At 46.1% G+C, this 25,225-nt stretch overlaps 1 protein-coding gene across 2 annotated transcripts in view; it reads right to left on the reverse strand.

The window, feature by feature from the left end:
* The window catches only part of ACO1 (aconitase 1), a 170,367-nt gene that overhangs the window by 104,717 nt on the left and 40,425 nt on the right, over positions 1-25,225 (reverse strand). The window contains exon 1 of one of the 2 annotated variants that reach the window (XM_063914198.1): positions 21,813-21,915. The exons of the other annotated variant lie outside the window; for it this stretch is intronic. The gene's annotated coding sequence lies outside the window, so the exon portion shown is untranslated. Of the gene's footprint in view, positions 1-21,812; positions 21,916-25,225 lie in introns of those variants that run through there. 2 annotated transcript variants of the gene reach the window in all.

Below are 25,225 nucleotides of genomic sequence, written 5' to 3' on the forward strand. Positions count from 1 at the left end.
GCTGATGCAGTGTTAGAAAAATGGGCACATATTACTCAAAAAGAAATGGCATAGAAACTTAGCATACATTATCTTCACTCATATGGACAGAAGTATCCATCTCATATGCACACACCTCGACACGGCAGCATTTGCACCTTGTTTACGAGTGATCATTATTAGCGTGTGCTATACCTGCCCTATACTAACTACACCTCCTAACAGACAAATGCAGTATATACACTTACTGTATGTGCTCGTCTGCATGATCCATGTTTGTAAGACTGTGCTCTCACTAAACTCTGAATACATATGAATGCCCTTTCACCTGTCCTGCGACGAGAGGAGGAGATGGCATCCTTTTATTTGTTAATGTAGCTCATATCGCCCATTGTAGTAAAAAGGACATGGGAATTTTCTAGCCCTTTCCATGCTACACATATCCCTGACGAGAAAATCGTGAACTGATAACCTCCACTGTGGTGTTATTGAGATTGGTGCAGATTTATGCGAATCCTCCTGGACATTGCAGCAACAGACCAGAGAGGTGCTGCATTAAGCCTCAGGACAGTAGGCTGGGTACACTCTATGCTGAAGGATCCGCCAATTACCTACATAGCATACACACTTAGATATCGGACAATCCATATGTCAGCCCAGACGTCACAACTGGTCAGACATTTACATTTGCCCACACAGCCAGCCACACTGCAGCCAGTGTACAGGGGCCGTCGGCAGGCCGGCTGTACACACGGCCAGAGGATTCGGCTGGACTGCAGGACTGACTCTATATGTCTGAACAACGTAATTCACAGACATATTGGGTGTACACACCCTCCGACGATCTACAGATAAACCGTTTGCCATTCTAATGAATGATATCTGTCCAGTATGTGCCCAACTTAAGTTTCTACCGGTTAACTTTACCCCCAACCACAGGAAGCTTGGAACAGCTGGACCCCATTTTGACATTACTTTCTAACTGGAAAGGGATAACATGATGATAAAAGAGGCTAAAAGCACCAAATCTTTTCTGTTACCACACTGACCGTCACAAAGTTTTCCTTAAGAAACACGGTTCACAATATCTCAGAATATATCAACAGTAAAGCATCCAATTAGAGCAGACCATCAGTCTCAATGTGGCCAGTCACATTGTTGCAGTCTCAATGAATAAAGAAGGCATATCGTTTTGTATTGTTGTTGGACTAGTCTCTCTTGGCAGAACTAATGCTGTATACTAAAATTTTCTCTCACTCGCTTTGGAAGGCAATGGGTAAAATCACTAAACTGCCGGCTCAGCAAAAGAATATTTTCTGTAGTCAGGCTTGTTGCTGTGGTAAAACAGGGACAAAGTTCATAGCAGCAGTTCTCTATTCTTCTCAGGAATTTTATGCTCGTCAGAGGAGGAAAACACAAAAACTTATAGAAAATGTATGCTGGACAGGTACATTACAATGCAATATTTCTCAGGGACATCTTACAGTATTTTGGGGGGCCAAAAGTATCAAGTGGGCTTTAAAAACAACAACACTGTTTTCCACTTTACTTTAAAATATTGAAATACTGCTACATGAAGTAAGGCTGAAACACAGGAGATATTGCAGGTATCTCCTACGTTATCTTAACAACGGCAAATTTCTTTCAAAGTTTGTATGCAATAGATAACGCCATCTTGTGCTGCTGTAGCGAGATATTTTCAGATCTCTCGTCTAGCTCTGTCCTCTTCCCCTGCTCTTTCAAGGTATCTACAACACAGCTTGCAGTTCAGTTTTTAAATGAACCTAATTAAAATGATTAGCATCATTTTTTTTTCTCTCTTGCTTCCCCACTGCTGCAATATACAGTGCGCATGCCCAAACTTTGCTCGCCGCATGCACACAGGCCATCTGAAGAGTGGCGCTTCTAAAGTCACTGGAACCGCTGTTTTTGTAAAAGCTGTTCGGATGTACATTTTTAATACACACTGAAAAAACAAATAATTTCTTATCATGATGATTTGTAATAATAAATTATACCTTACAGGCCCGATAATGGGCGCATTGGTCACTTGGAAGCATAAATTGGTGGCATAGCACCTTTGCAGCAAGCAGGGCCGTCTTTTCGTATGGGCTCAATGGGCTCTTGCCCAAGGGTCCCAGGAGTATAAGGGCCCTAGGCTGATAGCTGAGGGTCCCCTTTTTCCAGGGGTACCAGATTTTTGAAAATCTGGCCCTGGGGAACCGGAGATATCTGACTTCAAAGCAGAGGTCCCCATCCGAGCCTGTTAATTGCTGTTTCCAGCCAGATATAATGGGTTCCGTCTGAGTTTTTCTGAGGGTATTCTCCAAAAGATGCTCCCTATTGCTGAAGGATGGGTAGGGGCCCCAGTGCATTGCTTTGGCCAGGGGCCTACACTGCTGAAAAGACGGCTCTGGCAGCAAGAAAGTAGATACACTTCTAACATCAGGCTTGAATGAAGCATCCACACTGAGGGTTTGATTCACAGGTGGACGCAATGCTGATGTTTGTGCAGTGGAAACATTTCCTGCTACTGCACATGTGAAAAAAGTCCAGAAAACCTCTATCATGCACACGTCCCGCTGACCGTATGCAGACATTACTGTTGAGTATGGAGTTGCTTACAAATCAGCTTCCCAAACGCAGAACCACAGCCTCAGAGGCCATGTGCAGAGCCTCATTCGCAGTGGCGCCGTCTACGTTCTCAGAAAGAGAGCGTCTCAGTGCTTATAATCTCCGTCACATGCTGGTGTGTAAGGGGCAGGCTGGGATTGGCATTTGTATGTTATCACACCTGCTGTACTGAAGGTGGCTGCTACAGTGAATGCAACTGGGTCCATCTCTGAATCAGGCCTAGAGTGTTACCGTGCAGTAACTATAGGGGTCTATTTACTAAGCCTTGAACAGAGATAAAGTGCATGGAGATATAAGTACCAGCCAATCAGCTTCTAACTGCCATGTCACAGGCAAAAAATTACAGTTAGAAGCCGATTGGCTGGTACTTTATCTCCGTCCACTTTATCTCCATCCAAGGCTTCGTAAATAAACCCCTAAGTAGAAGACATTACCAGTCACAGACTAACAAGAGCAGATACTGTAGTAAGGAGAGTGATAGGTTGGGGTGCTCAGCTTATTACTGCAGGTCAGACAGCAGTGTACTGAAGTTGTTCATGTACTAATGTACATTATTTGAATGGAAAAGTAGTCCAGATAAATAACTGTGGTAATAGGGAATATACAGGCCATATCAACCACTGCTGAGCGAGTGTTACTTCATTTATGACCGTGACATACGTGCTACTATAAGTAAAGGCCATGTGTGTAAGGTTTCCGAGAAACAACAGAAATGATAATAGCAATGTGTGGCCTCTGACTCAGCAGAAACATGAGGCCCAACCCCTTTTCCTCATACACAGGCCAGCGCACAGTACTGTGCTGTATAACAGATGAAGTCTAACTTCTCACACGGTGATAGGAGATTGTGCAGAACCAGGTGCTTGTCCCCCTGTGTGAACAAATAGGTGCATTCATTAGTTTGACAACACCCAAAAAGGTTTACTGTATGGGACAAAGGGGTCACTCGTGGGGCCCTAAGCAATACCTTAAGCCGGGTACACACTAGAGCGATGTAGGCACAATATGCCGCTTCGTAACATATTGCCTACATTGCTCAGTGTATACAGGGGGCTTGCGCGCTCCTGCGGATGCTAGCGATGAACGCTTGGTTGTATGTTCTGCACATAAAACCAAGTGTCATCGCTAGCATCCTGTAGTATGCTAATAAAGGACGGAACAGGTTTCTTCTGACCTTCCTTTGACATCGCCCCAGTGTGTACACACGATCTAGGGCTGACAGGGATTTGTTCCGACGTCGAAATGAATCCCTGTCACTCTAGTGTGTACCCGGCATTATTCACCCTTTTTGCAGATCATAACATTTAAATACAGGGGCTGATGCAGATTAATACCTAAGCCAGTTTGCATAGTGTTAAGTACTAAAAAATTGCTCTTTGCATTCCCAGAAAGCAGACCACATACATAAGCGCCCATCCTTTAGAGGCTGGAAGGGTCAGACAAACGTAGGCTGAGTACAGGAAGACTGTCTCTATAATTGGGAACAGATGCAGACCCGCCAGAGAGATGCACATATTGTACACCAGAGAAAGCCGATTTGCAGATAAAAAACCCCACTACTTCGTTCTGTATTTGTAACCTCTTCACTGCAACGTTATAGTTGCACTAACCCTAAGCAGTGCAGGGGGGGTGGGAGGTGAAGTCAGACATAAAAACCACCCCCTTATTGCGGATATCACTAGGGCAAAGGATGGGGCAGGGTTTGATTTTGTTATCATGCCGGACCGTCAATTATGTCACTCATTGCAGAGCAGCCAGGAACGGAGTACTATGCGACCACCATCATCACCAAGTTTGCTTCGCATTTCATAGAGGTGTTCAGAAAAATTGGCCATGATGAGGTATCATATTCCACTGTTACTGTGGGCCCAATTCATATTTGTATGCAAACCAAACGGTTTTGAAGGCCTGATGGGTCCAGGGTCTTTGTCGTCAGATGCAGATTTCCTGGACCAGGGTGTCTTCCTTTAAGCTTACGCAGGCTGGGTGGTGCCTGCAACCATCGTGAATCGCGACATGATCAGAGGTAGAGCTCTCAGACGCAGCACTCGTATCTTCGCTAATGCTAAACAGAAGGCATCTATCTCCTACAGACGCCTCCTGCTGCATTCAAATTGTAATTAGATGGAATTGCACAGCGGCTGCTTTGTAGCTGTGTAACTCCATACAAACATGAATCGGATCCTGTATGTGTACAGTCAATAGCACAGAGTTGAGAGCCACTAACTAGGAGAAAGCAGCATAGGGGTGAATTCAATTGCAGGTGACTTGTTCGCCCAGCCAAATTCCCACAACACCCACCACTCTATTGCAGCATGATCTTGCTCGAAAGTGTTTGCTACCTCATAGGGGGTAAATGCCACGGCAACGCCAATTAAATTCCCCCCACTGTTAGATGGTGATGCTACTCTATTTTGCATAACTGTGCCAGGGAAAAGACATGTGTAATCGACTTGTCACACAATTCTCTTTGTAGATTACAAATTGGTGGACACATATTGGGACATTGACCCACCTAGGGGTTTATTTACTAAACTGCAGCTTTTAAAAAGCGTCTGATTATGGTCATCTTTACCTACAGAATTGAAACCAGCAATGCTATTAAGTGTAAAACCAGGTGTGTTTTGCAGTTAATAGTATTCATGTTTTAAATTCTGCGTTATACTTCATACTGTAACCCCCTAGTAAACGTAACAGCAAGCAAATTCTATTTGTACTTTATCATTTGAATATATTGCATACAATGCCGGTGTCGGCATTCCGAGTAGTTTTGGGATTCCAGAGATGGCATTCGGACTGCAGCTCCTGACCGATTCCCAGCTGTTTGTGATGGGAAGGACCAAGACACATTTAAAAAAAATTTGGGGTCAGAGGAAATATTGACTTTTACATTTATGGTTTATGTATGATTATTGAGATGTTGGTTTTTGCTGTCTTTTAGGTATGACATTTCTGGTTTTTGCTGTCTTTTAGGTATGACATTTCTGCAAATAATTTGACAATGCAAACTTGTGTTAGAAACTACTATTTCCGTGAGGAACATTTTGGTTTCTATTTTAATATCAGATATGCCCAATAAAATTGGTTAATGTATATGTACAGCATGGTGATATTGAAAGTACTCTCAACTAGTGAAAAGTGTTGACTGTATTTTTCTTATCAAATTCTAAAATATCCTGTATGACGTATATACTAGAAGAGTGACAAAAAATAAGGCAAGTAAGTACGTTTTTGTATAAGACACTTTGCACATACTAACACAACTACATGTAGTTTAACGAAAACACAATGACCCCATGACCAATCATGAGACTGCTCAGGACCAGTTGAGACTGCTCAAATGTCCCCACGTGGGGAAGAAAAGGCCTTGGACACAATCCAAACTAGACACTAGCTATACTCCAAAGAAGCATTATTAGTGCTAGCTCAAAGGTTCTCCCACATACAAATAAAATCTATGCCCTAATGTTGCTACATAGTTTTTCTTCCCATTCCCATTGTGTGGCATTGCAGGTTTGGGTGTGGTATAACAGATAGACAGTGTCTAGTTAGACAGTCAGTTAGACAGTACAAAAGGTCGACAGGTCAAAAGGTCGGACAATGGTGGGTTGTGGTAGGGTGTCGGGGTTGATTTAGGCGTGTGTTTGCCTGTTGATGGAGGTGATTCCCCCCCCCCCCCCCCCCCCCCACCCCCCCCCACTGTGGGACAGTACAAAAGGTCGACAGGGTCAAAAGGTCGACATGAAAAAGGTAGACAACATTTTTTTTTGCATTTTTGGGGTTTGTGTGGATAGTTTTGTCATCTGGGACCCCCAATTGTAGAAGGGCATACCCTCGCCACGCTTCGGGCTCGGTGGCTCGCCACAAGGTTTATAATAAGCTCTATGCCGACATGGAGAGAGAAGGTATGAAAAAGTCCAAAAACATGTAAAATTTAAAAAAACAACCTGTGTCTACCTTTTTTATGTCGACCTTTTGATCCTGTCAACATTTCGTTCTGTACCTTTTTCATGTCGACATTTTGACCATGTCGACCTTTTAACCCTGTTGACCAAATGTCTGTCTAACATATGGTGTCTATCTATTGACTGTCTGACTAGACACTGTCTGTCTATCATCCGGATACCTGCAGGTTTGTGGCACCTTATAAATAAACAAATAAGAACACCAACTGTAGATGAAATGCTCAAGCACACTACACCAAAACCCACAATTCAATTAAGTGCCGTTTTTTCAACTGGTCGAAAAAAACAACACTAATTCAACACAGGGTATTCAATTGCGGGCAATTTAGTCCATTTTTTTATCCATTTTCAAACATGCGGTTTGGGGGGGGGGGGAGATGCGAATCAGCATGGGCAAAAAATTGCGCCAAAAATGGGTGAAAACGTCCGCAAATTCGGCAAAACACGTGTATCGGCAGCGAATTTGCTGATACCCATGGTTTTCGCCAGTGCCGGATTTTTCGACCAGTCGAAAAAACGTCACGGGCATCGAATAGGTTGAATGTAAATTCGACCTAAAAATAGGCGAAAAGTGCAGTTTTTCAACTGGTCGAAAAAAACGGCACTAATTGTATAACCTCTTAAGGGAGTATTTATCAAAGCTTGTAGAGAAATAAAAATGTGAAGGACAAAGTACGAACAAATCAGCTCCTAACTGCCATTATTCAAACACAGCCTGTAACATGAAAGGCAGCAGCTGACTGGCTGGTACTTTGGGGTCTATTTACTAAGCCTTGGATGGAGATAAAGTAAACGGAGATAAAGAACCAGCCAATAGGCTCCTAACTGTCATTTTTCAAACACAGCCTGTGATATGGCAGTTAGGAGCTGATTGGCTGGTACTTTATCTCCGCTGACGTTATCTCCATCCAAGGATTAGTAAATAGACCCCCCTTTTTTTTATCTCTTTCCAAGCTTTGATAAATACCCCCAAGACACTATGAAATAAGCTCACTCGCAAAAATGTAGATATTGAAATATCTGAAGTTTTCTACTTTGGAACAATGGTAAAGTTCTATATAGTAATTGTTTTCTTACATTACATTCTAAAAAAGCTCTAGACTCTGTGTAGTGGGATGTGCTCAAATCCATCGCCAGATGACTACTGTACATACAGTATAATTATTTCTTAGAAGTTATTTACGCAGCGCTTTACAAAGAATATTTCATTTACATCAGTCCCTTCTACGTAGACACACACACACACACACAAGGGTTCATTTTTGTGCGAAGGGCCAATCAGTTCCCAAATCTGATTCTATGATACCCTTGTTATAAAAAGAATTCAAGAACAAAAGAACCCAAACTAAAGAAATGGAGATTTATTGTAGACTTACCATTGTTAAATCTCTTTCTGCGAGGTACACTGGATTCCACAGGAAATAACATCGGGGTGTAGAGTTGGATCTTGATCCAGAGGCACCAACAGGGTAAAGCTTTGACTGTTCCCAGGATGCACTGCACCGCCTCCTCTATAGCCCCGCCTCCAGGCACTGGAGCTCGGTTTTGTTAACCAGTCCAATGCAGTAGCAGGTAAGAGAGACGGTAGATGTTAGTCATATAGACCCACATTCTCACAACAGGAGAAGGGACCAGCGGCTAATGCAATACAAACCCAAAGAAGCTAAGTGGGTCAGGGTGAGTGCCATGTGGAACCCAGTGTACCTCGCAGAAAGAGATTTAACAATGGTAAGTCTACCATAAATCTCCTTTTCTGCAGCGGTGTACACCGATATTCCACAGGGAATAACATCGGGGATGTCCTAAAGCAGTTCCTCATGGGAGGGGACGCACTGTAGCATGCACAAGAACCCGGCGTCCAAAGGAAGCATCCTGGGAGGCGGAGGTATCAAAGGCATAGAACCTGATGAATGTGTTCACTGAGGACCACGTAGCCGCCTTGCACAATTGTTCTGCGGACGCGCCATGGCGGACGCCTAAGAAGGTCCAACAGACCGAGTAGAATGGGCTTTTATAGCAGCAGGAGCTGGGAGTCCAGCCTGCGCATAGGCTTGTGCAATCACCATTCTAATCCATCCGGCCAAGGTTTGCTTATTCGCAGGCCAGCCACGTTTGTGAAAACCAAAAAGTACAAAAAGGGAATCTGACCTCCTGATAGAGACGGTCCTTTCCACATAAATACGGAGAGCCCATACCACATCCAAAGATCACTCTTTGGAGGACAAACCAGAAGAAAGGAAGTCCGTGACTACAATCTCCTGTTAAAGGTGAAAAGATGATACCACCTTAGGCAAATAACCTGGGCGAGTTCAAAGAACTGCCCGATCACGGTGAAAAATCAGAAAGGGTGGACGATAGGACAAAGCAAAAACAAAAAACAAAAACAACAATATGAAGCACTGTCACCAAAAAAGTATCAAATTTAATAAAATTTAATTTTATATAATTCACAGTAACACATACAATTATAAAAAACAACTCTCCTAGAACTTCATACCGTTCTACTGACTCTACTTAAAAGATACAATGTTACATTGGATATTATACAGTAACTTTTTTAGAAACCACACTAAGAGGCTCTCTTAGGTACACTGTAGCAACATTGAATTTGATTTTTGGTAAAATCCTCAGAAGTTCTTTCGTAGTCAGAGGAATCCCTAAAACATGCAGACTCCACACATGGGCTAATAACTTGAATGAGCTCATCGGTGCCCTTGATTTTTATAACAAATGTAGGATCCACATTTATAGATGATTAGTAATCAATTTTTCACAGTGTTCTGTTCAGTTTTACACTGAATCAAAGCATGCTATTCCGTCACAACACACCTGATTAAATGGTCCGGGATTTAAGAGACATAGCTGGGGTCATATATTGGTTATTAGGCACAGTTCTATATTCTCCGAGCTGAAGCTGGTTTACGGGCTTTCAACATAGTTTGAATGACCGCCTCAGAGAATCCTTTTGCTCTCATGAGTGATGCTTCAAGAGCCACGCCGTCAAAGCCAGACTGGCCAGGTCCGGGTAGACACAAGGGCCCTGAACGAGGAGGTCTGGGCGTTGAGGAAGTAGAAGAGGACGCTCTATCGAGAGACCCTGCAGGTCTGAGAACCAATGCAGTCTGGGCCACGCTGGAGCGACTAGAAGTAGTATTCCTCCTTCTCGCTTGAACTTCCATATTAACCTGGGCAGGAGTGACACCGGAGGGAACATGTATGGCAGCCGAAAGTTCTATGGAATTGCCAGTGCGTCCACGAATGCTGCTTGAGGATCCCTTGTCCTTGCTCCAAAGACTGGAACCTTGTGATTGTGTCGAGATGCCATCAGGTCTATATCTGATAGGCCCTACTTGTCCACTAGAAGTTGAAAGACTTCTGGGTGAAGACTCCACTCTCCGGCGTACACGTCCTGACGACTGAGGAAGTCCGCTTCCCAGTTGAGGATTCCGGGAATGAACACTGCCGATATGGCTGGCAGATGGCGATTTTTGACACTTCCATCATTGCCATGCGGCTTCGAGTCCCGTCCTGATGATTTATGTATGCCACCGTGGTGGCATTGTCTGATTGTACTTGAACAGGCCTGTTCTGTACCAAAGGCAGGGCCATTGTCAACGCATTGAACACTGCCCGCAATTACAGAATGTTTATCGGGAGGAGAGATTCCTCCCTGGTCCACCGCCCCTGGAGAGAGTGTTGCTCCAATACCGCGCCCCAACCTCGCAGGCTGGCGTCCGTTGTCAGGAGGACCCAGTTGGAGATCCAGAAGAGACGGCCCCTGCTCAATTGTTGGTCCTGTAGCCACTAGCTCAGTGACAGACGGACCTCTGGAGTCAAGGAGATCATTTGAGACCTGATCCGATGAGGCAGGCCGTCCCACTTGGAAAGGATTAACCTCTGCAGAGGGCGGGAATGAAATTGAGCGTACTCTACGATGTCCAAAGCCGACACCATGAGGTCTAGTACTTGCATCGCCGAGTGTACCGACACTCTCGGGCAAGAGAGGAAGTATCTGATCTTGTCCTGAAGTTTCAGGACCTTCTCTGGAGACAGAAACAGTCTTTGGCTGTGTGTGTCCAGCAGCGCCCCCAGGTGCACCATGCTCCGAGCAGGGACCAGCGAGGACTTCTTCCAATTGATGAGCCACTCGTGGGCTTGTAGGAATTGGACCAACATCTCCAGTTGACTGAGGAGGACCTCTTGGTAGTTCGCCAGAATCAGCATGTCTTCTAGATACGACAGGATCCTGATTCCCTGACGACGGAGGAAAGACGTCATCACGGCCATGACCTTGGTGAAAGTCAGAGGTGCCGTGGCCAGTCCAAATGGCAGAGCTTGGAATTGAAAATGAAGGTTGCCAATAGCAAACCGCGGATATTGCTGATGTGAAATGGCAATAGGTATGTGCAGGTAAGCATCCTGTATGTCCAGGGATACCATATAGTCCTCGGGTTCCATGGCCAGCACAATAGAGTGCAGGATTTCCAGACGGAATCTGGACACTCTCACAAACTTGTTCAATGATTTGAAGTTGAGGATAAACCGGAAAGACCCATTTGGTTTCGGAACAAGAAACAGGGTTGAATAGTAACCTCTGCCTCTCTGGGACAGAGGTATCGGCACCACCACTCCTGTTTCCAGGAGGGATTGTACAACCAGGTGTAGAGCTTGTGCTTTCAATGGATCCGAGGAGATAACCGTTGAACAGAACTGGCGAGGGGGACAGCTCTTGAAAGAGATTGCATACCCGTAAGAGACAACTTCTCGCACCCAGGCGTCTGAAGTGGTCTTTAACCAGGCCTGGGCGAACTGCAGAAGTTGGCCTCCCGCCCTGGGGTTCCCCAGGGTGAGGACCGCCCCATCATGCAGCAGGCTTGTCTTGTTTGGAAGCAGACTGACAGGCGGCCCAGGATTGTTTAGATTTGGGCTTAGTGGTTTTGGAAATACGAGTCTCTCTCGGGTACGCCTGACCTTTTGCTTTACCTGGAGGTCGAAAGGAATGAAAAGTTGTACTCTTAGCCTGTGGAGCAGAAGGATTAGTATTAGGGAGAAATGCAGTCTTGGCCGTCGCCAAGTCAGTCACAATCTTGTTCAGATCCTCCCCCAATAGTATGTCTCCCTTGAAAGGAAGCACCTCCAAGGTCTTTTTAGAGTCTAGGTCCACTTTCCAGGACCTTAATCCGGCGAGCCAGGATAGACATAGTAGATGCCTTGGCCGCCATGACCCCTGCATTAGAGGCCGCCTCCTGAATATAGCGAGAGGCTGTGGTAATCTACGACAGATATTGTCTGGCAGTGTCAGAAAAATCCTGAGGCAGCTCATCCTCAATTGCCTTTTTTTCCGCCCAAGAGGCAGCCATAGTGGGTCTATGTACAGCACCTGTAAGAGTGTAAATAGATTTCAGGCATCCCTCCACGCGCTTATCGGTCGGTTCCTTCAGTGAGGTGACAGGCAGAGTAGATGACACCACAAGACGGGCGACATGAGAGTCCACCGGCGGTGGATTTTCCCACTTGTTACTCAACTCCGCAGGGATAGGATAACAAGCTAGCATCTTTTTAGACAGGGAAAACTTCTTTCCTGGAGATGACCAGGATTCCTGACGTATGTCAATTAAAAGGTCAGAATGTGGTGAAACTACTTTAGCAACCTTCTGACATTTGAACTTATCAGGTCAGCATCAATTTGGAGAATCAGCTTGATAATCTCCACTAGGACAGGATCATCAACTTGAGTTGTAGATTCCTAATCGGAAGCAACTGTATCAGTGTCTGACGGATCAGTATAATCCCCATCCTCATCGGTAGAATCATCCAAAATATTAGTGGATTGTGAGGAAGAAATGGCCCGCTTAGATGACCCCTTGGCCCCAGCAAGGAGAGGGGTAGGTTTTTGTCTAACCAAAGACTGATTTAATTGTTGTAACTGGGTAGACAGAGTATCCGCCCAGGGCGGGTTAACTACAGGGACAATATATGGCTGTAATGGCACAGGAGGTCGCACAGGGGGCGTAAGCCATGTTACAAGCGTAGTCAGCATATTTGAAAATGCAGCCCAAGGTGGGTCTTGATTTACCACAGGTGCTGCAGACTGACTGGAAGGTGCAGGGCACCCAGTACCTGAACCCTCAGCTGAAACCTTTTCCTCAGTCTAATCCGTGGCGCCAGCACTGCACTATGCAGGAGCGTCTGCGGATTTTCCGCCATGTGCAGCAGACATTATTGGGAATGTAACCTTAGGGCGTAACAGTACATTATAGCCAGACAAACACAATACCTGCAAAAAAAAACCACCCCTGTGTTATGTGACAGCAAATGCAGAGCACAAGCAGATGATTTAAGCAGTGTGAGGTGACTGAAACGCACAGTGACAAATACCAAACAGTATATCCCGCGGAACACTTTATGTTATATGAGACCCTGACGCACTTAGCCCCCCAGGGTACAGAATATAGTGATAGCAAAACGTGTGATACACAGAATAGAAAGCAGCAGCTATATGCACACTCAGTCACAAGTACAATGCAGAAATCATCACATAAAATACAATAAAACTGCACTGGACTAGTAAATCTATAAATAGATTTGTATGTATACAGATATAACAATGCACAGTAAACACTGGATGTATATCATATACTTGTACTAAATATTCATATAGCAGTACACTTGTTCTTAACTAACATTGTCTAAAATGACATGTAGAATACTTAATTGTCTGTAAATACACAGGGCTGACAAAACAGGTGGTTTTACAGAGAAGACAGTGCCCAGCAGTCCCGGAGATCAGCCCAGCTAGTAGTGTAGATGGTGCCAAAATCTCAGCAGGGAGTGAGGGTGAGAGAAATGCAGCTACAGGGCGGGAACACTAGCAGTAGATGGCGCCCGGAGCTGGGGGAGGGGCTACAGGTCAGCGCCTTATCCCCTCTGTTGGACTTCACCACCGGGTACTGTGGAGCCTATTACAAATGGATTTTAGTAAATCCAACCTGTGTTCCCTGCCTGGTGGATATAGTGGGGTCTCTGTACGGCCACAGTGTCCACGACAGTGGCGCGGTCCGTCTCCTGGGACTGCGACCGGATCGCGATTTACCGGCGGGACCCTCTTACCTCCTCCCTGTCATGCAGCAACGCGATCCAGAGGAGCAGCAGCGGTGGTGTGCCTAGAAACCAGTGCGTCCCCGCTGCAAGTGCCCGGTTACCAGGCCGCGGGAGTATGCAGCGCCGCTGAGGGAAGTGATGGAGCCGCAGCACAGCATGTCAGAATGACATAGAAAGTGCTGCAGCCCTTGAAGTCTTCGTAAAAAAGCTCTTTTCAGGGCTGCCTAGCGCAGCCCCCCCTGTTAGTGACCTGTTCTGCAGGCACCAACTTACAAACTGAGCTCCAGTGCCTGGAGGTGGGGTTATAGAGGAGGCGGTGCAGTGCATCCTGGGAACAGTCAAAGCTTTAGCCTGTTGGTGCCTCGGATCAAGATCCAACTCTACACCCCGATGTTATTCCCTGTGGAATACCAGTGTACCCCGCTGCAGAAATAAAAATAGATACACAGTACGGGGCCTGATGCAGACTTGATTGAAAAAAATAGGATTTTAATACCTACCGGTAAATCCTTTTCTCTTAGTCCGTAGAGGATGCTGGGGGACTCCAAAAGGACCATGGGGTATAGACGGGATCCGCAGGAGACATGGGCACTTTAGTGGGCGTGAACTGGCTCCCCCCTCTATGCCCCTCCTCCAGACCTCAGTTATAGGAACTGTGCCCAGAGGAGACGGACATTTCGAGGAAAAGGATTTTGTTAAACTAAGGGTGAGATACATACCAGCTCACACCACAACACACCGTACAACATGGCATTTAACTAAAACCAGGTAACAGCGTGAACCAAAGAGATCAGCAACAGGCTGACCTTAAACAAAACACAAACTTTGTGTAACAAAAGCAATAACCATTAACAAGTACTGCAGAAAAAAGTCCGCACTGGGACGGGCGCCCAGCATCCTCTACGGACTAAGAGAAAAGGATTTTCCGGTAGCTATTAAAATCCTAATTTCTCCTACGTCCTAGAGCAGGGATGGGGAACCTTCGGCCCTCCAGCTGTTGTTGAACTACACATCCCAGCATGCCCTGCAACAGTTTTAGCATGGCCAAATAGCAAAACTGTAGCAAGGCATGCTGGTATGTGTAGTTCAACAACAGCTGGAGGGCCGAAGGTTCCCCATCCCTGTCCTAGAGAATGCTGGGGACTCCAAAAGGACCATGGGGTTTATACCAAAGCTCCAGACCGGGCGGGAGAGTGCGGATGACTCTGCAGCACCGATTGAGCAAACATGAGGTCCTCATCAGCTAGGGTATCAAACTTGTAGAATTTTGCAAAAGTGTTTGAACCCGACCAAGTAGCTGCTCGACTAAGTTGTAACGCCGAGACACCCCGGGCAGCCGCACAAGACGAGCCCACCCTCCTAGTGGAATGGGCCTTCACAGATTTCGGTAACGGCAATCCAGCCGTAGAATGAGCATGCTGAGTCGTATTACAGATCCAGCGTGCAATAGTCTGCTTAGAAGCAGGGGCCGCAACCTTGTTGGAAGCATACAGGACAAACAGCGCCTCTGTTTTCCTAATACGAGCCGTTCTGGCTACATACATTTTCAAAGCTCTGACCACATCGAGAGACTTTGACTCAGACAAGGCTTCAGTAGCCACAGGTACCACAATAGGTTGGTTCATGTGAAACGAAGAAACCACCTTTGGGAGAAATTGTTGACGAGTCCTCAACTCCGCTCTATCTACATGGAAAACCAAGTAGGGGCTTTTGTGAGACAAAGCCTCCAACTCTGACACCCAACTTGTGGACGCCAAGGCCAATAGCATGACCACTTTCCAAGTGAGAAATTTCAACTAAACCTTTTGTAAAGGTTCAAACCAATGCGACATAAGGAACTGTAACACCACGGTAAGGTCCCATGGTGACACTGGGGGGCACAAATGGAGGCTGGAAGTGTAGCACGCCCTTCACGAAAGTCTGTACTTCTGGAAGCGAGGCCAATTCCTTTTGAAAGAAAATAGATAAGGCCGAGATCTGCACTTTAATGGAGCCTAACTTAAGGCCCGCATCCACACCAGCTTGCAAAAAATGGAGAAAACGACCCAGCTGAAATTCTTCCGTAGGCGCCTTCTTGGATTCGCACCAAGACACATATTTTCTCCAAACACGGTGGTAATGCTTCACCGTTACCTCCTTTTTAGCTTTCAGTAGAGTGGGGATGACCTCTCCGGGAATACCCTTTCGAGCTAGGATTTGGCGTTCAACCGCCATGCTGTCAAACGCAGCCGCGGTAAGTCTTGGAACATGCACAGCCCCTGCTGTAATAGATCCTCTCTTACAGGAAGAGGCCAGGGATCTCCTATGAGTAATTCCAGAAGATCCGGATACCAGGCCCTCCGTGGCCAATCTGGAACAACGAGTATCGCCTGAACCCTTGTTCTTCTTATGATCCTTATCACCTCTGGGATGAGAAGAAGTGGAGGGAACACATAGACCGACTGACACACCCACGGTGTCACTAGAGCGTCCACAGCTACTGCCTGAGGGTCCCTCGACCTGGAACAACACGTCTGAAGCTTCTTGTTGAGGCGAGACGCCATCATGTCTATTTGAGGAAGTCCCCAACGACTCGTCACTTCTGCAAAGACCTCTTGATGAAGACCCCACTCTCCTGGATGGAGATAGTGTCTGCTGAGGAAGTCTGCTTCCCAGTTGTCCACGCCTGGAATTAAGACCACTGACAGAGCGCTTGCATGTTTTTACGCCCAGCAAAGAATCTTTGTGGCCTCCGCCATCGCCGCTCTGCTCCTTGTTCCGCCTTGGTGGTTTATGTGCACCATCGCTGTTATGTTGTCCGACTGAGTCAGGACGGGTAGGCCGCGCAGCAGATGTTCCGCTTGTAGAAGGCCGTTGTAGATGGCCCTTAATTCCAGAATGTTTATGTGTAGACAAGCTTCTTGGCTTGACCATTTTCCCTGGAAATTTACCCCCTGTGTGACTGCTCCCCAACCTCGGAGACTCGCATCCGTGGTCACCAAGATCCAATCTTGGATCCCGAACCTGAGACCCTCTAGAAGGTGAGAAAGTTGGAGCCACCACAGGAGAGAAATCCTGGCCCTGGGGGACAGGCTTATCTTCCGGTGCATGTGTAGATGGGACCCGGACCACTTGTTCAACAGGTCCCACTGAAAAGTTCTTGCATGGAACCTGCCAAACGGAATGGCCTCGTAGGCCGTCACCATTTCCCCCAGCAGTCGAGTGCATTGATGAACCGACACTCTTGCTGGTTTCAGAAGCTTCTTGACCATGTTCTGGAGTTCCAGAGCTTTTTCCAATGGGAGAAAAATTCTCTGTAGTTCCGTGTCCAGAATCATGCCCAAAAACGACAGCCGTGTTGTCGGAATCAACTGCGACTTTGGCAAATTTAGTAGCCAGCCATGTTGTTGTAGAACGGTCAGGGAGAGTGCAACGTTTTTTAGCAACTGCTCCTGTGACCTCGCCTTTATCAGGAGATCGTCCAAGTACGGGATAATTGTGACCCCTTGCTTGCGCAGGAGTACCATCATTTCCGCCATTACCTTGGTGAAAATCCTCGGGGCCGTGGAAAGACCAAACGGCAACATCTGAAATTGGTAGTGACAATCCTGAACAGCGAATCTCAGGTACGCCTGATGTGGAGGATATATGGGGACATGTAGGTAAGCATCCTTTATGTCTACTGACACCATAAAATCCCCCCCTCCAGACTGGAGATCACTGCTCGGAGAGATTCCATCTTGAATTTGAATCTTTTTAAATACAGATTGAGGGATTTTAAGTTCAGAATCGGTCTGACCGAACCACCCGGTTTCGGGACCACAAACAGGGTTGAACAAAACCCTTCCCCCCATTGTAACGGAGGTACCGCGACAATGACTTGCTGCCGGCACAGCTTTTGTATTGCCACACAGACTACCTCTCTTTCTGGAAGAGAAGCTGGCAAAGCCAATTCGAAAAATCGGTGCGGAGTCACGTCTTGAAACTCCAGTTTGTACCCTTGGGTCACAATTTCCAGCACCCAAGGATCCAGGCCCGAGTGGACCCAGACCTGACTGAAGAGCTGAAGACGCACCCCCACCGGAGCGGACTCCCGCAGCGGAGCCCCAGCGTCATGCGGTAGATTTGGCAGAAGCCGGGGAGGACTTCTGCTCCTGGGAGCTTGCCACAGCCGGCGATCTTTTTCATTTTCCCTTACCTCTAGCAGCAAGGAAAGAGGACCCTCGTCCTTTCCTGAATTTATGAGACCGAAAGGACTGCATCTGGTATTGAGGGGTTTTCTTTTGCTGTGGAGGGACAAAAGGCAAAAAGGACGACTTACCCGCGCGGTAGCTGTATAAACCAGGTCAGCGAGGCCGTCACCAAACAAAACTTCACCTTTGAAGGGCAGAGCCTCCATAGCCTTTTTAGAATCAGCATCACCATTCCATTGATGCGTCCACAACGCCCTCCTAGCCGAGATTGCCATGGCATTGGCCCTTGAAGCCAAGAGGCCAATGTCTCTCGCAGCGTCCTTTAGATAGACTGCCGCGTCCCTGATGTGACCCAGTGTCAAAACACGCTTTCCCTATCCAGTGTGTCTATTTCAGATGACAAGTGATCTGCCCACTTTTCAATAGCGCTACTCACCCATGCCGATGCCACGGCCGGCCTGAGCAGCGTACCCGTAGTGACATAAATAGATTTCAAGGTAGTTTCCTGCTTACGATCGGCAGGATCTTTAAGTGCTGCCGTGTCCGGGGACGGTAGCGCCACCTTCTTGGACAAACGCGCCAGGGCTTTGTCCACCGTAGGGGAGGATTCCCACCATAACCTATCCCCCGAGGGAAATGGATTCGCCATAGAAATCCTCCTGGGAATCAGTAGTCTCTTGTCAGGAGATTCCCAAGCTTTTTCAAAAAGAGCGTTCAGTTCATGAGGGAGGAAACGTTACCTCAGGTTTCTTACCCTTAAACATACAGACCCTTGTCTCAGGAACAGCGGGGTCTTCCGTGATATGTAACACTTCTTTTATTGCCACAATCATGTACTGAATACGCTTAGCCACCTTAGGATGTAACTTGGCATCATTATAGTCGACACTGGAGTCGGAATCCGTGTCGGTATCTGTGTCGGTATCTGTGTCTGCTATCTGGGTAAATGAACGTTTCTGGGACCCTGAGGGGTTCTGAGATTGTGACAAAACATCTCCCATGGATTGTCTGAATGCTTGGTTCTGAGCCTCAGATTTGTCCAACCTCTTGTGCAACAAAGCCACACTTTATTTAAAACATTCCAAATCTCTACCCAATCAGCAGTCGGCGGTGCCGACAGAGTCACTCCCTCATTCTGTTCAGCCCCCACCACAGCCTCCTCCTGGGAAGAGCATTCAGCCTCAGACATGTCGACACACGCGTACCGACACCCACAAACACACTGGGCTATAGGGGACAGACCCACAGTAAGGCCCTTCAGAGAGACTGAGAGGGAGTTTGCCAGCTCACACCCAGCGCCTCACCGGTCTGAAAGAATTAAATAATGCCCCAGACCTATAAGCGCTTTTATATAATAGTAATCAACGCCAAATTGCTGTGCCCCCCCCCTTGTTTTTTGCACCCTGTTACTTGTGACAGCAGTGAAGGGCCAGGAGCAGCGTCTCTGCAGCAAGCTGTGGAGATAAAATGGCGCTGGTTAGAGCTGGAGGACGAAGCCCCGCCCCCTCAATGGCGCGCTTGTGTCCCGCTTTTCTTTATACTGGCGGGGGTCTGTATACAGTGCCTAAGCACTGTATACCAACTTGCCAGTCTCAGTTAGAGGTTTTATTGCTGCCCAGGGCGCCCCCCCTGTGCCCTGCACCCATGTAGTGCCTTGGGTGTGTGGGAGCAATGGCGCGCGGTACCTCAAGGTAGAACTGAAGTCCTCTTGCGCCTCTGAAGTCTTCTTGCTTCTGCTACTCACCCGGCTTCTTACTTGAGGCTCTGTGAGGGGGACGGCGGCGCGGCTCCGGGAACGAACAGCTAGGCTATACCAAGTGATCAGACCCTCTGGAGCTAATGGTGTCCAGTAGCCTAAGAAGCAGAGCCTTTGAACTCACAGAAGTAGGTCTGCTTCTCTCCCCTCAGTCCCACGAAGCAGGGAGCCTGCTGCCAGCAGGTCTCCCTGAAAATAATAAACCTAACAAAAGTCTTTTTTAGAGAAACTCTGTAGAGCTCCCCTAGTGTGTGACCAGTCTCCTCTGGGCACAGAATCTAACTGAGGTCTGGAGGAGGGGCATAGAGGGAGGAGCCAGTTCACGCCCATTAAAGTCTTAAAGTGCCCATGTCTCCTGCGGATCCCGTCTATACCCCATGGTCCTTTTGGAGTCCCCAGCATCCTCTAGGACGTAGGAGAAATGGGTGCAAATGACTCAAAGTGCATGCAAACAAATTGGACATTTCCACACATTACGCACAGCAGTACACATCTACAGATGTGTCCTGAGGCGAGAGGATCTTCATGGACAGCATATATGAGCGTGGGATGTAGTTTACCAGCTGTCGGGATCCCGGCGTTCAGGAGACCGACAGACAGAATCCCGACACTGGCCCAGTATTCCCAACTCCGTTGGTGGATCCACGCCACCAACCGAGTGGTAACAGAACCTGTGGCGAGTGCACTCGGTGCCGGGATGCCACGGTCGGTATACGGACAGCAGGCATTCCATCTGCCAAGATATCGTATGTATCCCACTACCGGAAAGGTACATAATTGCTGGTCAGAATAACATGTATTTGCTAGGATATGTCTTTACTGAACTTTGTTTATGTGAATGTGCCCCTTCCAACCTCTCAGCCAATATGACTTAGGGGGGTATTCAATTGTAGTCGTAACTGCCGTCTTGTCGGAAAGACGGCAGTTACGACTTTTTTAGGTCGGAAACTGTTCCGGCCTATTCAATTCATCTGCCGTTTTTCCAACAAGTCGGCAATTCCGACTTGTCGGAAAACACGTGGATCAGCGGAATAGCCGCTGATCCACGTGTTCTATGGGAAGTGCAGCCAAATCTGACAGGTTTTAGCCCCGTTTCAGACAATGTCAATCCGAAAAAGTCAGATTAGCATTGTCTGGAACGGCCAAATCCTATCGGATTTGGCAGCTCATTGAATACTGGGATGTTGGATCCTTTCCGTAGGAACAGATCAGACATTAATTGTGAATTTGCGTGCACTTGCATTATGAATAAAAATACACAACACCTGCCACGTTAGCTAGCACAGGACTAAAATTACACCATCACATGGTGTCAATTACTTAAGAAATATATATATATATATATATATATATATACACACACACACACACACACACACACACACACACACACACATATACGCACATACATGTACCCATATTGGATGGTTGTGGCTTTCAAATTAACCCAAATAACGTCATCAAATATTCATAACAGTATCTGTGTTCAAATCAAGTAGTGATTGAAAAACATTAATGAATAAAGTATAATACAGTAAGTTGTAACCTAAGTCACCTATGTTTAAGTGACAATCGGGTTCCACTATACTGTATATTAAGGCCTGATGATCACCTGATAGGCGAGTTAGCCTGCAACAAATTGTAACATGACACTATACAGAAGTGTGCTCAATTTCCTTTTCATTTCATTTCATTTAGTTTTGAGTGTATATTATTCATTGCTTAACGGAACAAAGTGACTGACTGTGGCCAATTGCAAGTGCTGCACCTTAATGTAATGTTACCAAAGTAGTCCCGACTTGTTAGCCAAAAGGGAACAGTACAATTATATAAACTAAATTTAGTCCGTAAAGTAAATTCACCATGAGTAAGTCATATGTGGGGCTAATGAGATTTGCTCTAATTGCAGGGTGCTCTTATAAACATGTTCCCAAACATGATGATTGCCAGAGACATAATAAATGTCACAGATGTCAGAAATGTACAAAATATTTGCTAGCTACTACATATTATGATTATATACACAACAGCAAATTAACACAAAAACCCCACACATTTCCGAGCAGGGACTAGGAAGAAATCCAATTACAAAAGTACCCACGTTTACAGTATGCAAAAGGATAGTGAAGAGACTTGCACTACACTTCAAGGAAAGGAAAGTCATTGCTGTCACAAGCAGATGTAGAGGAGGGGTGGCATACTCACAACAGAGACCTAGCCGCTCTTGTCCCTACACTCATCCGGACAGGAGAGTCAGCTTCTGCACCAACTCAGCTACAGGCAAACACTCCGTTTGCAGACCTTGACATGTCACACTGCAGTGAGCTCCACCCTATGGCCAGACACACGCCTCCCATACATAGTGCAGGATGGTGAGACAACATGACTGGCTCACACTTACACACAGTGAGGATGAAGCAAGCTGCTTATCCACAGTGCATGACTCCCCAACCCACCCATGGGCCCTCCCACACTCAGAGACCCACAAGCTCCTGTGCATACTGCTTCCATGTTCCTCTGATAAGCATGAACAGGCAGATAACACACATATTCAAACTTTTTACACCAGTGTAGAGTGAGAAACGCCTGTTCAGAATTTTTATTATATGAGTGATAGGAACTATTGCTCTGGTATATCAGTTATTAAATAAATAAGTCTACTTACATAATAATTCAGATGCATAAAAAAACACTGTAAATGAGAAAACAATTATTGGCCAATCTAATCTTTCTATAGTTGTTTGTTTTGTGCAGAACTGAACATTAATGCGATGTTAACATTAACACTTAAGAGTATGGTTTATTTTGGGTCATTGCATATACATGTACATATGTAAACTGCTGGACTGTTTCTCTTGTCACAGGTAGAACTGGCAATTATACTTTTTATAGAAAGATATGTTGGTGATTTTATGCCTGAGTTTGTCACCATGGCTCACATAGTGAACGCAAAGAAAATACTTCATACATGAAACAATTGTTTTATGATGTGAAAACCATTTATTTCAACTCCAAATATTCAGGGCCAGAATAAGGGCCACATGGTCTGGGTCACAAAAATGTTCAAGGGTCTATACTGCGAAGGGGAGGAGCTTTGACCAGTGCAGTGTGGGTGCGTCTAGAGCCACGTGGGTGTTTACACCCCATACACCATCTCACAAAATCCATAAAAACATAGATTGCATACTTATGATTTATGGCGACTGTGTGCCTAGCTGGTCATCATCATGCAGCCATGATGATGGCTCTACTTTTATGTATCCGGATGATAGGTCGACAGTCAATAGGTCAACCACTAATGGTCGACATGCATTATGTTGACATAGACAAAAGGTCAACATGGTCATTAAATCAACAGGTAAAAGGTCACCACTGTTTATACAAAAAGTCGAAAATTTTTTGGGGGGATAGGAGGTTAATTTTTTTCAACTTTTAATACTTTACCATCCATGTGGAATACAATTGGGAAAAATAACCTGTGCAGAGGGAGTCACCTTGCCCCCGAAGCCATGAGAGGGGACGCAGTACACTAATTGTGTTCCTTATGCTTTGACGGCAAAAACACCAAAAAAAAACATGAAAAATTGTGTCAATCTTTTTTGCGTTGACCATTTGTCATATCAACCTTTTGACCATGTCAACCTAATGACTGTTGACCCTGTGATCCATACCCTATTTTTATGTGGCGGCCTGGAGCTGTAGCACCATCCATCCCCTGGTTAATCTGGCCCTGCAAAATCTGCTATGTGCACGTTATATCTGTCCATAAGCAATTCACCCATTCTATAGATTATAATAAGGGGAGAGGTCATAAAATCAAATGGTAGCAGCATGTAATCCTGGAGGTCAGGATCCCGGCCATCAGTATACCGACAGCGGGATCCCGACCACAGGTATGCTGGCAGTGGGGTGAGCGCTAGCAAGCCCCTTGGGGCTCACCAAGATTTATTCTCCCTCTATAGGTGTTGTGGACACCCATAGAGTGAGGAAAGAACTAATATAAATTATACACTGCGCTGTTGGTATAATTTGCTAATCCAAAAAAGGTGCTAATGCAATAAGAAATAAAAAAGAAGCGCTTAAAATTAGAGATGTGCGGCGGGCACTTTTCGTGTTTTGGTTCAAATTCTCTACTCGTGTTTTGGTTTTGGGTTGGTTTTGCCAAAACCACCCTTTCGTGTTTTGGTTTTGGATCTGGATGATTTTTTTAAAAAACATAAAAACAGCTAAAATCACAGAATTTGGGTGTAATTTTGATCCTACGGTATTATTAACCTCAATAAAATTCATTTCCACTCATTTCCAGTCTATTCTGAACACCTCACAATATTGTTTTTAGGCCAAAAGGTTGCACCGAGGCGGCTGTATGACCAAGCTAAGCGACACAAGTGTGTGGCACAAACACCTGGCCCATCTAGGAGTGGCACTGCAGTGGCAGACAGGATGGCACTTAAAATAAAAAATAGGCCTCAAACAGCACATAATGCAAAGAAGAAAAAGGGGTGCAAGATGGAATTTTCTTGAGCCCTCCCACCCACAGGACATGCACACTTTAACAAACCAATTAATTCAGCGACAGGGTCTGCCACACGACTGTGGCTGAAATGATTGGTTTGTTTGGGCCCCCACCAAAAAAGAAGCAATCAATCTCTCCTTGCACAAACTGGCTCTACAGAGGCAAGATGTCCACCTCATCATCTGATTCCTCAGCCCTTTCAGTGTGTACATCCTCCTCCTCACAGAGTATTAATTCGTCCCCACTGGAATCCACCATCACAGTCCCTGCGTACTTTCTGGGAGCAATTGCTGGTAAAGGTCTTCCCGGAAGAATTTATAATCCATTTTGTTGAACATCATCTTCTCCACATTTTGTGGAAGTAACCTTCTACGCCTATCGCTGACAAGGTTACCGGCTGCACTAAACACTCTTTCGGAGTACACACTGGAGGGGGGGCAACTTAGGTAAAATAAAGCTAGTTTGTGCAAGGGCATCCAAATTGGCTCTTTTCCCTGCCAGTATACGTACGTACGGACGGTCAGACTTGCTTACTTGGATGCTGTCACTCATAATCGTCCACCATTCTTTCAATGGTGATAGAATCATATGCAGTGACAGTAGACATGTCAGTAATCGTTGGCAGGTCTTTCAGTCCGGACCAGATGTCAGCACTCGCTCGTGACTACCCTGCATCACCGCCAGAAGGTGGTCTAGGAAAGCTTATCTTTTTCCTCGCAGCCCCAGTTCTGGGAGAAAGTGAAGGAGGAGCTATTGGCGGGTCACGTTCCGCTTGAGTTGACAATTTTCTCACCAGCACGTCTTTGAACCTCTGCAGACCTGTGTCTGACGGAGAGGTACAACGTAGGCTTTAAACCTAGGATCGAGCACGGTGGCCAAAATGTAGTGCTCTGATTTCAACAGATTGACCACCCTTGAATCCTGGCAAAGCGAATGAAGGGCTCCATCCACAAGTCCCACATACTTTGCGGAATCGCTCTGTCTTAGCTCCTCCTTCAATTTCTCCAGCTGCTTCTGCAAAAGCCTGATGAGGGGAATGACCTGACTCAAGCTGGCAGTGTCTGAACTGACTTCAGGTGTGGCAAGTTCGAAGGGTTGGAGA

The sequence above is a fragment of the Pseudophryne corroboree genome, chromosome 1 (genome assembly GCF_028390025.1).
Source record: "Pseudophryne corroboree isolate aPseCor3 chromosome 1, aPseCor3.hap2, whole genome shotgun sequence".
Lineage (NCBI taxonomy): Eukaryota > Metazoa > Chordata > Amphibia > Anura > Myobatrachidae > Pseudophryne > Pseudophryne corroboree.